The sequence below is a fragment of the Siniperca chuatsi genome, linkage group LG20, assembly GCF_020085105.1.
Source record: "Siniperca chuatsi isolate FFG_IHB_CAS linkage group LG20, ASM2008510v1, whole genome shotgun sequence".
In the NCBI taxonomy this organism is placed as follows: domain Eukaryota; kingdom Metazoa; phylum Chordata; class Actinopteri; order Centrarchiformes; family Sinipercidae; genus Siniperca; species Siniperca chuatsi.
The window spans coordinates 4,987,289-4,999,502 of record NC_058061.1 but is presented as its reverse complement, the minus strand read 5'-3'; the positions used below and the strand labels follow the sequence as shown (position 1 = coordinate 4,999,502).

Genomic DNA, 12,214 nt, shown 5'->3' with positions numbered 1-12,214 from the left:
CTGTTACAGGCCTCCACTCCACCCGAAAGCCCAAAAAATAAAGAATAAAAAGACCACAGTTGTCGCGGGGTATATAGTCACAATGTCCCTGGTTTGAGTCAAAACAGGGGTCCTTGTTCCATTCCACCCCCTTCTCCCCCTATTAAAATACTACAAGGTACAGTACACATGCCCTTTTTATTTCCCCTTCAGTAGCTTTAAGGTCGGAAAAATTATTTTATTCCACACTGTGACAGTATTATATATATATATTGTATTCTGTATTAGCTTGTTCCATAAAATAGAAATATTCAAGATGCATTATTTAACACACATTTCACCAATATTTAGCCTGACATGTTTGGTTTCTTCAAAAACTTGAGGATCTCCAATAGAATGTAAAATAAAGTTCTGCAGGTTTGAACAATGTTTGTAATGACTGATCAAGTAACAAATGCAGTGGGGAAACAACAATGAAATGCCATGATGTATCAGTTATTGGTGCTGGATTAATTAAGATGTCTTCTCTATATCATATCTATGTCAAATCCTCTTGAATTCACATTTTATTGTGCCAAAATTATAGAAATTTCAACACAACTCCACATACACTGCCCTGCTGCTGGAAAAAAACACCTCCATAATATTGTAATGGAACATAACAAATAACACAGTTTTTAGAGTTGACTTAGCCGTTTCTTTTTATAAATGTTATCTACCAATAATCACTTCTAAGCATGGAATCCAAGTTCACACTTGAATATACTCATGTGAGGACTGACCAGATGCAGGCCTGCAAACCAAATTAGGCCCCAACTGCTAGTTAAAGAAACCAGGCTGTAACTTACATGACTGGACCAGACCAGGAGTAAAGTTCTACCTCCCACTGTATCCCACTGTGCAGGATAAAGGTCCACTCAACATGTTTCATCTGTCCCACAGCTGCCAAGTCCCACATCCATCTAATGACATTTACGAGCTGATAGATGGGAAAATAGCCAGGTGTAGTTGTTTGATCAGCAAAGACCCACCCAGTACGTGCTCTGATGTCATCAGTGGTGGCTAAGGCCAGATGAAATACTGTATATGCAGGGGAAAAATACATGTCTGAAAAAGTCTTTGCTCCCTGGTCTAATAGAAGGAGAAAGAACTTCAACAAGATTTGGCAGCATAACAAGGATTTCTTTATGCCGTTACCCCAAATGTATGTTTTTAAACACATAATATTTGTTCCTAACGATGCGGATGCCATTTTGGGATAAAATACAGTGTGTGAATATTTACATTCAGTCATACTTGAAGTCCTAGGGGATTGTAAATTATGGAAGAAACACACACACTCTCTCTCTCATACACACACAAGCACACGCTAAAAACACTTGCACATAAGCACATTTAGCAGGCTGCAAAAATACACACACACACACACACACACACACACACAATGCAAACAGTCACTTTTTTGGGTCCTCTCCAAGTCTGGTGCTGCTAACAAGCAGGCACTCTTGCTGAACAGCATCAGTGTGTTTCTGTTTGTGCAGTGAGATGATGGTGGCATGTGAGGAGGAGCGAGACGAGCCAACAGATAAGCAGGGAAAGGATGTGGACAAGTCATTACACTCAACAGCGCCACAGCAGGAGAGAGAGAGCACGAGGGAGGCTTATTTGTTCCAGTTCATTATCTGATGTAATTGTGCTCAGAGAGTAAAATTTCTGATGACGACTTGAGCCTCTGACCTCAAAGGAATTTTGTATGGAAAACAAAACAAATCAAACAATAATTACAGCACCATAAATTGTCAGCAAGGATTCTGGCAGACAGAGACAGAGATTGGCATGCATGTTTAGGTGCAATGCAACGACGGGCTTTGCTCTGTCGATATTTTATATTTTTCTGATCGCCAACAAATCCCATTAAAAGACCAAAACCAACATTGAATTGATCCGACTGACAAGTATTGTGTGTATCAAAGCCTGATATCTTATTCCTGTGTCAGAGGGCTCCACTGTTGTCCAAAAACTATTAAAAACACGTCACTGAGTCACACTGTTGCACTGGGTGACATGTTCCTTCATTACCATGAACGCACACACTGTAGTTTGAGTCAATACCACATACACCATCCTGCTGCTGTAAATACTCACTGGAGCACCACATGTGTATTGATGTGCTGAAAATAGTCCCCAACAAATGCACTAGTTGTTTTAGGAAAAAAAACTTACCTTTTTTTTTTTAAAAGGTAAGTTAAACTAAATATATTAGTTAAACTATATATATTTTGACTATTTTTAGAGATTTATGTCTTGAGTAGGAATTAATGGGCTTTGGGCTTTGTGCCGAAGACAGGGTAGAGAAGTCAGAAAGTATTTAGAGATGGATTTATAGAACACCAACAGTTCTATCCTTTAATGCTGGATGAAATAGTTGTCTCTCATAGCCTTAAGTGCAAATGTCCTGCTTGTTGCTCTTTATATCCAGATTTTTTTTTGCACGTGGTGCAAAAGTATAGTTTAGTTTATTACATTTATTTGTCAGGGACCATGTACATAGCAGCAGTGTAGCAAGTAGCCAGCGAGTACATAAAATGTGGGACCTTGAGCCTGGCTACATTTGCTGTATATATGTTGACATGATGCCAGAGAGAGGAGCGGTGCGGCTAAAGCACCTTTGCTAACATAACAGCTCATTAATGCTAATGTGTTGAAACAGCAGGCAAAAAGACCCCTCCCCGCCAAAAAAAGCATCTGAAAGTAGGGGCGGGGCTGGTGGACCTGACATCCACAAATACAAATCAAAATGCCACATGAAAAATGAATGAGTCTGGTCTTCAACCACCACAAAATAGGGCCTCACTTGTGTATGACAGCTGCAAATAACCACACTCACTCAAAAACATCAGCAGCAGCAGTGAAGTGCGGTGGTCAGCTGCGGGGTCGGCACTGTGTACTTTCTGTGCTAATGTATTCGATTTTTCGTTATGGTGACGCCTGTCAGAGTACGAAAAAAAAAAAAAAAAGGCTCACTTAAGTCACTGTGAGCATGCAGGCCGGCCACACAGAACACACTCTTTCCCAGACCCACTCTGTTTGCCACTCTGCTAGCAAATAGCCCCTGAGCGGTGGGGGAGCCAGTGATCAATGAGCTGTGGACAGGGTGCCACCAGACAGCTAGTTGGTTCAGCTGATAATGCACTGACAGAGACCAGCAAAGAACCTCTCTCTGTGGGTGTTACAGGCTGGAGGAGTGACGGTTCAAACACACAACGGTACACACTGAGCTGCTGCTGTTGGCAACAAGCTCTCCTGCCTGCCTGTGTTTACATGGGTTTCTCAGGTGTGCGCGTCCACCAACCTGTGTGAGTGTAAGTTTGAATCTTTGTGTGATTCATTGTTCATTTTGGCAAGCCTTTACATTTGATTTATAGCCATTTATGTGTGTTTTTTAAGTCACACTTAAGTCATATATAGTTTTAGTTAAAACATATGGACATACTGTAAATTGTAAGCAGTTTAAACAAAGTGGGATTTTTTTTCTTCTCAGATTGGCTCATTTGAAAGATTTTTAGAGGTGCCAAAATGAAAAATGAAATGAAAATATCAAGGATTTCACCAGAGAAAAAAAAAAACACACACACATATGTATATACACATATACACACACACACATATACATATATATATATATATATATATATACACATATATATATATATATATATATATATATATACATACATATATATACATACATATACATACATACATACATACATATATACATATATATATACATATACATATATATATACATATACATATATATACATATACATATACATACATATACATATACATATATATACATATACATATATATACATATACATACACATATATACATATATATATACACATATATATATATACACATATATATATATATACATATACATATATATATATATATGTCTATAGATATAGACATATATATATATATATATATATATATATATATATATGTCTATAGATATAGACATATATATAGATACACACATACATTTTGTATAGCAGAAATATGTTTTTTTTCATTTATCCCATTACTCATCTTATGACCTCTCTCAAGTTGGGAATTACTGAATTAGTCAATTAATCAACTGACAAACAAATTTGATACTTGATTAACTTCTGTCATTTATCAAGCAAAAATGAACAATGAATATCTTTGAATAATCAACAGATTAATCAATAATGAAAAAAAAATAACTTAAACCCTAATATTTTTAAGGCACATTTGAGATCACTGTTTTTTCACCAACATATTATTACTTCCTTATTAAAAAAGAATCCAATATCACTGATTTAACAAGCTAACACTGACATTACACTGACTTTAATCACAGATTCCTTTTACGTTGATATTAAGTAAATAAAATTAATAATTATTATGTGAATGTTTATAGTTATGTATGTCTTTTGGGGTGTGTGTGACAGCCAGTGACTTGGTGGCTTTTGCCTGCCGCTATTGCGCAAGCCTTCACAGGCATGTGTGTGTTCTGCACATCATGTGAAAAAGTGGAAAGACAGGAGAGTGGCAGTAACACGGTGTTCTGTGGTGAGTGAGTGTGATGAGGAAAGAAAGGTGAGCACCAATGCCTTACCCTGCTATGACATTACTTTGCTCCAAAGAAAATGAATGGTTACCTCTTAAAAGCATATGAAACATCTATAATCACCTGCAGAAACAGTGGCAACATATAGTGAGCAAAGTCATGTCTTTTTTAGTGAATAAACAGCTTCTCTGTCAGAGGTGAGCTGGTTGAGCTAAATTGGAAGAATGCTAGACTGTTCTCAGGACACCTCAGGCGGACAGATTTTTACCTTGAACGGAGCTAAACTGTCATACTTTTCCAAAAACAAATTCCTCTGAATCTGGCCCTGTGTTCGTGTGTGAGCATATGTGCTGAGTGGGCACATCAGCAGGGGCGTAGGACTGGGGGAAAAAAGGGGGCTGAGTATGCAGATACAGACACAAAGATACTAGAATGAATAGCCCATAGAGAATGCCTATGTAGAGGGTCCAGAGATTTGTGATACGCCCCTGCACATCTCCAATTTTCTTGGATTAAAAAGACAGAGCAAGTGCACAGTGGGGCCAATTTTAGAGAGAAAGTAAGTTTTTTTCTTTTCTAAAACTCGTATAGAGGTATTACTGCTTTGTGTTAACACATCTTTGTGCATGTGTGGAATGTTAATGAACGGTTTAGGAGCTGCACAGTAAATTTCGTTGTACAATGTGCAATGACAATTAAGGCATTCTATTCCTGTTCTTCTATTCTATTCTCTGTTTACACCTGATGTTTACTGCTTCTGCAGTCAAACTTGTTGCCCAAATCTTGCTTTACCATATCCTCAGCTGGACACTAGGGCTTTCAGGTAAAAGCACTGTATTCACCACACAGACAGGGAGACACAAAGAACAGATACATAGTAGCCAGTACACATGCCAGTGTAACACGCCAGTAATTGTTGTCATCTGAATGCAGTTAGACCAGTGATTCATTATACCTTAGTAGAGGTTATTTGGGTAATTTGCTTGATTCTCAGCCTTAGTCTTTTTAACGGATAAGAAAATAAGAAAGCACAATAGAGATTAACTGTAATTTCCCAAAAGCAAAGAGGCAGATTTTTTTTTTCCTCAAGTGGAAAATATGTTGTTTTAGTGCAGTGCAGAGTCCCCTGGCTGTATTTACAGAAAGTTACACAACCAAAACAGGTAAGGTAACAAGAAAATCTCTACAGAAAAATGAATATGTGAATTATTTTATTTAATGGTTAAAAAAAATCATCAAATCAGTGATTATAAACATTGCAATCACTGAGAATAAAAATACAATAAAGCTAAAGAAGACACATTTCCATTTCCTTTGTCCATCAAATTAAACCACTAAAACACCATAGCACTAGTAAACTATATGTTTTTGGATACCAACTGGATCAGAGTCACAAGAATGCGAGTTGACAGCAAACATGACATTAAAATCCACTGAAAAACGTTCTTAAACAGCCTGAAAAAAAAAACAGCTACAATTTTGTGTAGAGCATTATGTTAAGACTTTCAACTGGGTTTGGACAGTGATTGACACCTAATGTTACCAAAAGAACTGAATCAGTGAGCACTAAAAAAGTCCCTGGATTGTGATGAGGAACAGTACAAATCAGAAGAGGGATTAGTTTTACTTGGGCTACTGTGCTGCAGAATTAATTCCATGGGTTGGATTCAGTGCATCTACAATGCAGCCAAGACTAACTTTACTTTGTTCTTATTATTACTATGCATGTCCAAAGAGTAGACGGATGAAATGTAAAGGTTATACAGACACGTTATACATCATTTCATTTTTCCAATTTCACTGCTGCTGTTGACAACACTGACTCTTAGCCTCTGACTTTACTGCGAGTGTGCAATACAATATACTATACAACATACAACATGAACCCACTAAAAAATGTGCATACTACACAGTTTTTACACGTGTGTATGAGGTGTGTGCACGCATGTGTGCGAGTGGGCACTGCAGCAGCTATGTCAGCAGCAGTCCTGTAGCACCAGGTGAGATTTATGAGGTGTTAAGAATGCTTGCCTCTAGCCTAGTGATGGGAGACTGATCCCACCTCCTCGTCTGCCTGCCATAACACCCCGCACACAAGCACTAACAGATACACATTCACATGAACACACGGCTGCATATGTATGCATAGTACCCCCCTGCACACACACACACACACACACACACACACACACACACACGTGCACATCAACCCCTGAACCCGAAAGTGAGAGTCTAATGTCTGTACCACCCCCATCCCCGCTCTGAAAGACTCACTTCCTTGGGCTAAATTCACCTTCAGTCCCCCTAACCCAGTTCCACTGCCTCCAGCAATTTCCTTCCCCCATTGACGAAATCTCTCTTCGTCTATCTCTCTTCATCGAACCGCAGAGCATGGAGATACTGTCCAGTGGGGACCACTCTGATAGAAAAGCTCGACTTGAAAGTGGCTTTAAAGGTCACTGCTGGAGCCAGTGACAAGGGAGCACGTTTCACAGCTTTTACAACCATCATGAATCACCAAGGCTTCTCACTTTAATGAGTGACATTGAAGACGCTCTCTTTCCCGGCAAAAAGTATAGCGTTGCATCTCCTCTTGCAGTTGCTAAATATTCTATAGCTTAAGCAAACAGTATTTTGGACGCAGTATTTGTAACTACGGATATCCTTTAATATCGGGTGTCTGCCCATGCCGAGTCTGATTATATTTACGTAAATGTTGATTAAATATATGTTTAACACATTGAAATAAAAGCTGCAGCCTACTTAACCTGACTTATTTTTCACGAGATATGAAATACTGAAGGCCCTGGTTCAAAACTATAAAGTTGAGAAGCTTAAATTATTGATATGATATGAATGAAAGTTTAACTGAGAATGTGACACTCTCAATTTTCACTCTCATATGGAACAAAATGCTCGCACTGTAGAGCCTGGCTGTTATAGAGGAGAGCAGCGCTGCATCAGGCTGAGGTGGACAACACATAGTAAAGTATAGGATTAGATTTTTTTTATCTGCTTTATTTTAGCTGATACCAATCCATTCAAATATGGCCGGATCGGCCCCGATGCCAGTCCTTTGTATCGGCTCAGGACATTACTATGTGTACCATACTGACTGCGCCTCATTGCTGGCTTGTCTTAAACCACAATAAATTATACTGCACTTCTTGTACCAATGAATCTGCTACTTGAGCACAACTGGTCAAGTAATTATTCGTGTCCCAGGCTACAAAATGCATTTATTAGAATTCTTAAAGGTGTCAAATCAATAATCCAACAAATCAGTGAAATTTGAGACCTTTTCTGTAGTGTACAATAGCATGATAACTGATAAATACCATTTGATTGTCCAACAACAACCTTACTCAAAGTAACGTTTACTCCAGTCAAACTAGGCCACTAACCTGTCTCACTTCATAGGGGTCAGGGGCCGACACCCTGGATGTCAATTATTTACAACAGCATCATAACAAATTATAACACAGGCACTATTTACAATAGTAAGAGTGACTTCTTTACAGCCTTTTCCCCCACTGCAAAAGAGTGGGACACAACCAAACCTGATGTGCACATGTTGCATTGATCGCCACAGCTCATTTGCTCATAAGCAATAAGGCTATTGATATGTATATTGACACCGATCAGTTCCAGGGTGAGACTCACTCAAACCTTCAATGTACTATTATCCTGGAGTTATCACTTGTGGTCACAGCAGCAATGACAAAGGCTTACTGTAGTATCACCTCAGTTCTCCCAAGTTGCACTTCAACCTAAGATTGATACCAGTCCTCTTTGGTCCAGTATGAGCTCTCTACTATTAAAGCCTTTCTCACCAAACATCTGTCCAAACAACTTTGGAGGTTATTTCGTCTCTCTCTTCCCGAGCTGCTATGCATTATCTCCCTCTGCTGCTTCCCTAATGCTGCAGGACTTAGAGCAGGATTAAACCACAATTATGTACTTCCCTATTCTCTCCAGCTGTGCGGAGAGAGGAGAGGAGGATACAACAGGACTATGAGAGACACATTTGCCTTTAAGTTGATTTATGAAGATGCTTTGTGCAGTCACAGAAACAGAATTTAAATAAAAGTCTAATTCTTTGATTCCAAGATCAACATATTCCCCCCCCCCCGCGCCATCACATGGTTATTTCAAAATCCTGTCTTGCAGATTTCCACTGACAAAAGCATCTTACTTATAAACAGTTTTGTCATCGTCACTTGAACTAGATGAATAAAGAACTACTACTACTAAGACCAAAAAAATTAAGATTTAAATGAATGAAAGTCTACTCTGTAATAAGTTTTACTTCTGCTGCTTACTGTTAGTAAAAATGTAAATATATATATTTATATATATTCCCTAAAGCATTCCAGTCAGTTCAAAACACTGTCTAAATGAAGTAAACTTTGTTCTGAATGCTCTCTTATTCATGTCATTCAAGTCAAACAGAAGAATTAAACATGTAGCCTAAGTATCTCTAACAACAAAATATATAAAATAAATAGCAATGCAAGGAGACAGGTATGTGTACACATTCAAGGAATTTGACTCCGATTTTTCGTTGCTCTCAATGAAGAGTTGTCTTTTAAGCCACCTGATCAATATTCTCTCTACTGTTTTCTCTGTTTTTGGTCTCCACCAACTCCTGAGGGAAATATCGGGCCCTTTAGCATGCTAAAAAAACAACAAAAAAAAAACTGTGTTGAACCTGACAGGCAAAACAGGGCAAAAAAGGTCGACCACGCACTGGTCACTGCTCAAGAAGCTTACTATTACTGTGAGCGCCCAGTAATAACTCAAGGTGACCCGGATGAGCGTATCAACATTTTTATGAACTTATGAGCTTCACTCATTTAAATTTTGACAGCTAGACTGTAGCCAACGCTGTTTTACAGGATTTTACTGAATAAATCAAACTGAAACTTTAAAGGTTTCAAAATCGGATGTTGGAGAGTGAGGGGAACATGTCGCCCCCATATTCAGTGGAAATTATACCCTTATAATACCTGTAGCAACTCCTCAGTGGCAGTCACTGAACCTTCCTGGTTATAAGCTACAGAACTGTGAGTTTTAGAAGCGGGGCTACAGAGACAACGAGCATATGAGCATACTGTAAATGTGACAAATCACTGCGCACAATTAGAGAATGAAGACAGTAGAAGACATAAAAATATTGAATCATTATACAAGCAGCCAAACCAACCGCTTGCTGAGTCTGTAATGTGTGCACACATACTAAACATACATGTACTAAACACATGGGGAGATTGGCAGAACATAACCTACCAGTCATATTGTGTGTGTTTGTGTGCGGTTAATGGTTTCCCCAGGCCTCCTGCTTTGTGCGATCCGCCTTGTCTCTGCCCTGGAAGAAAGGAAAAGAGGACTGTTAGGGTGGGTGAGCAGCTGAGAAAAAAGGGCTGAGGGTAGAGAGAGGAGGAATGGAGGGATATAGCATATAGGAAACAAACAAGACCATACAGTATAAGGCCAGCAAGGACACCCGGCCCTCCTCCCCATGAAATCCCCTTTTTCCCTCTGTCCTCCTCTTGCTTAGTTTTCTTGCTCTCTTTGTCTTTCTTCTGTTGACTTCTTTCCCTTCATCTTTCCTCTCTTTCCTTCCCACTCTATTTCCTCTTAGTTCGAAGACCTTGTTTTTTTTCCCCCTCTTTCCTGTTTGTATTTGTCTGCCTCTTTCTCGCTCTCCTCCCTTTTCCTTTTGTTTTCCCCATTCGTTATTCCTCTTCCTCTCCATCTATTTCTTCCCACCCCCTCCTTCTGTGAAAATTGAACTCAGAATCCTCGGCCTGTTTACCTCACAGACAGACATGAAAGCCAAACATTTATCTATGGGGGCATCACAGTCATGCTATAATGGGTGCAGAAACATCCTCCTACAGCTAGCATTACTGGTTTTAATGTATATTAATAAGCATTGGAACTAGAGACTTTGACAGACTGACATCAGGCAGATGTTAGCATGCATGCTACAGACCTTCTGCTACCTGTAGGGTGAGAGTTTGATGTTTACTAACTCGTCATCTCAGATAAATAGCTAGTGCAGTACTCTTGTGCTAAGCTAGCTGCGCTAACATCTGCTGTGAATTGCCAAATTTCCATATGGTTAAAGAAGGGGTTCAACATTTTGGGAAATATACTTATTTGCCTTTGTTGGCTTTGTGGAGAGTGAAATAAAAAAATGATATGAATATCGTGTCTGTGTGTTGGAGCTGGAGTCATGACATGTATAGCATGTAGGCAGGGAGAAAACAGCAAGCCTGGCTCTGTTAAAAATACAGCTAACGAATTTCAAAATGTCTTATTAAAAAGTTGTATCTTGTTTGTTTAACCTGTACAGTACCTGACCAGAAATGTAAAATTGACAATTTGTGTTTTTAGGGAGAGTAACATGCTGGTACCATTTCTTGACAAACAACATTTTATCCATTATCTGGTGCGGTTTATTACAAAAATTACAACTTCATATTAGAAAACACGGTAATGGCAAAATATATCAAAGCATTTATAGGCAATTTACATGTATCCCTGCTACAACTCATTATAGTTTGTGTCCCACAATAAAAATCCCACATGGAAGCTGTATTGCCTTTACGTTCCCATCAGATGGAAAGTGCCGGAGGAAATGCATGTGTGTGTGTGTGTGTGTCTTACTTGTATATGTGGACGTGAGAGTGTTGGGGTTGTATTAGTTGTATTAGGCCATTGCAGGCACTGTTGCAAATCAACGAGCAAGGTTGTTTTATTGCAATGTCGTATTTTTATATGATTCTGAGTCAACGTAATGACATTCCTTGACCTTTCAGGTATTTAATTAATTTAATTTGTTCGCTTATCCAAAAATGTACCTTCCTGTCTGGTTATTTTATACATACTTCAAAACACTTATTTGTTTCAATTTGACAAAAAAAAAAAAGTCCATTTAATAGTTTTTTCTGAGCAAACTCCATCTGCTGAGGACTACCACAGGTTGCGCCTGAAATTTTTGAAAAAAGCTAGTAAGTGGACCTTGATTTTTCAGGTATATAACTGGCTAGATATTCCAAAAACAGCAAATCCTGTCTTCATATTTTATCAATAAACAGTTTCTCAATTTAATATTAAAATCATAACTTAACTCACTTATTAGTTAGAGCTTTCAACTGAGCAAACTCCATCTGCTAAGGAAGACTGTAAAATGTGGTTGAAAGCTATGGAAAAAGCTTATCCAAAAACGGATTGTCTGGTTTTTTTTTATCAACGAACAGTTTACCAATTTGACAAATACATCTTAACTCAAGGTCCACTTATTAGCTTTTCCCAGAGCTTTCCACTGAGCAAACTTCATCTGCTGAGGAAGACTGCGAGATGCAGTCAGAGGCTCCATAATTTTATTTAATTTTTTTGTCAACTGCTGTTTCCATGGTCAAGACTGTTTCTCAAGTGATAATCCAGAAAATGTACTATAACCCAACATATATAGTCTACTGTGATTTAAAATGACATATACTGTGACAGAGAATTGTATCCATATCGCCCACTCCTAGTGCACATAGGATAAAGAATCAATTTTCCAGTAGAAATGCTGGGGAGAGGAGAGGATGGATAGTTTGATAGATGGAGGT

At 38.5% G+C, this 12,214-nt stretch overlaps 1 protein-coding gene across 5 annotated transcripts in view; it reads right to left on the bottom strand.

Moving 5' to 3' along the window:
* The window catches only part of LOC122867597 (thyroid hormone receptor alpha-B), a 141,426-nt gene that overhangs the window by 78,904 nt on the left and 50,308 nt on the right, over nucleotides 1-12,214 (bottom strand). For 3 of the 5 annotated variants that reach the window (XM_044178575.1, XM_044178577.1, XM_044178582.1), the window contains one exon: nucleotides 9,879-9,957. The exons of the other annotated variants lie outside the window; for them this stretch is intronic. The gene's annotated coding sequence lies outside the window, so the exon portion shown is untranslated. The remainder of the gene's footprint in view (nucleotides 1-9,878; nucleotides 9,958-12,214) is intronic. 5 annotated transcript variants of the gene reach the window in all.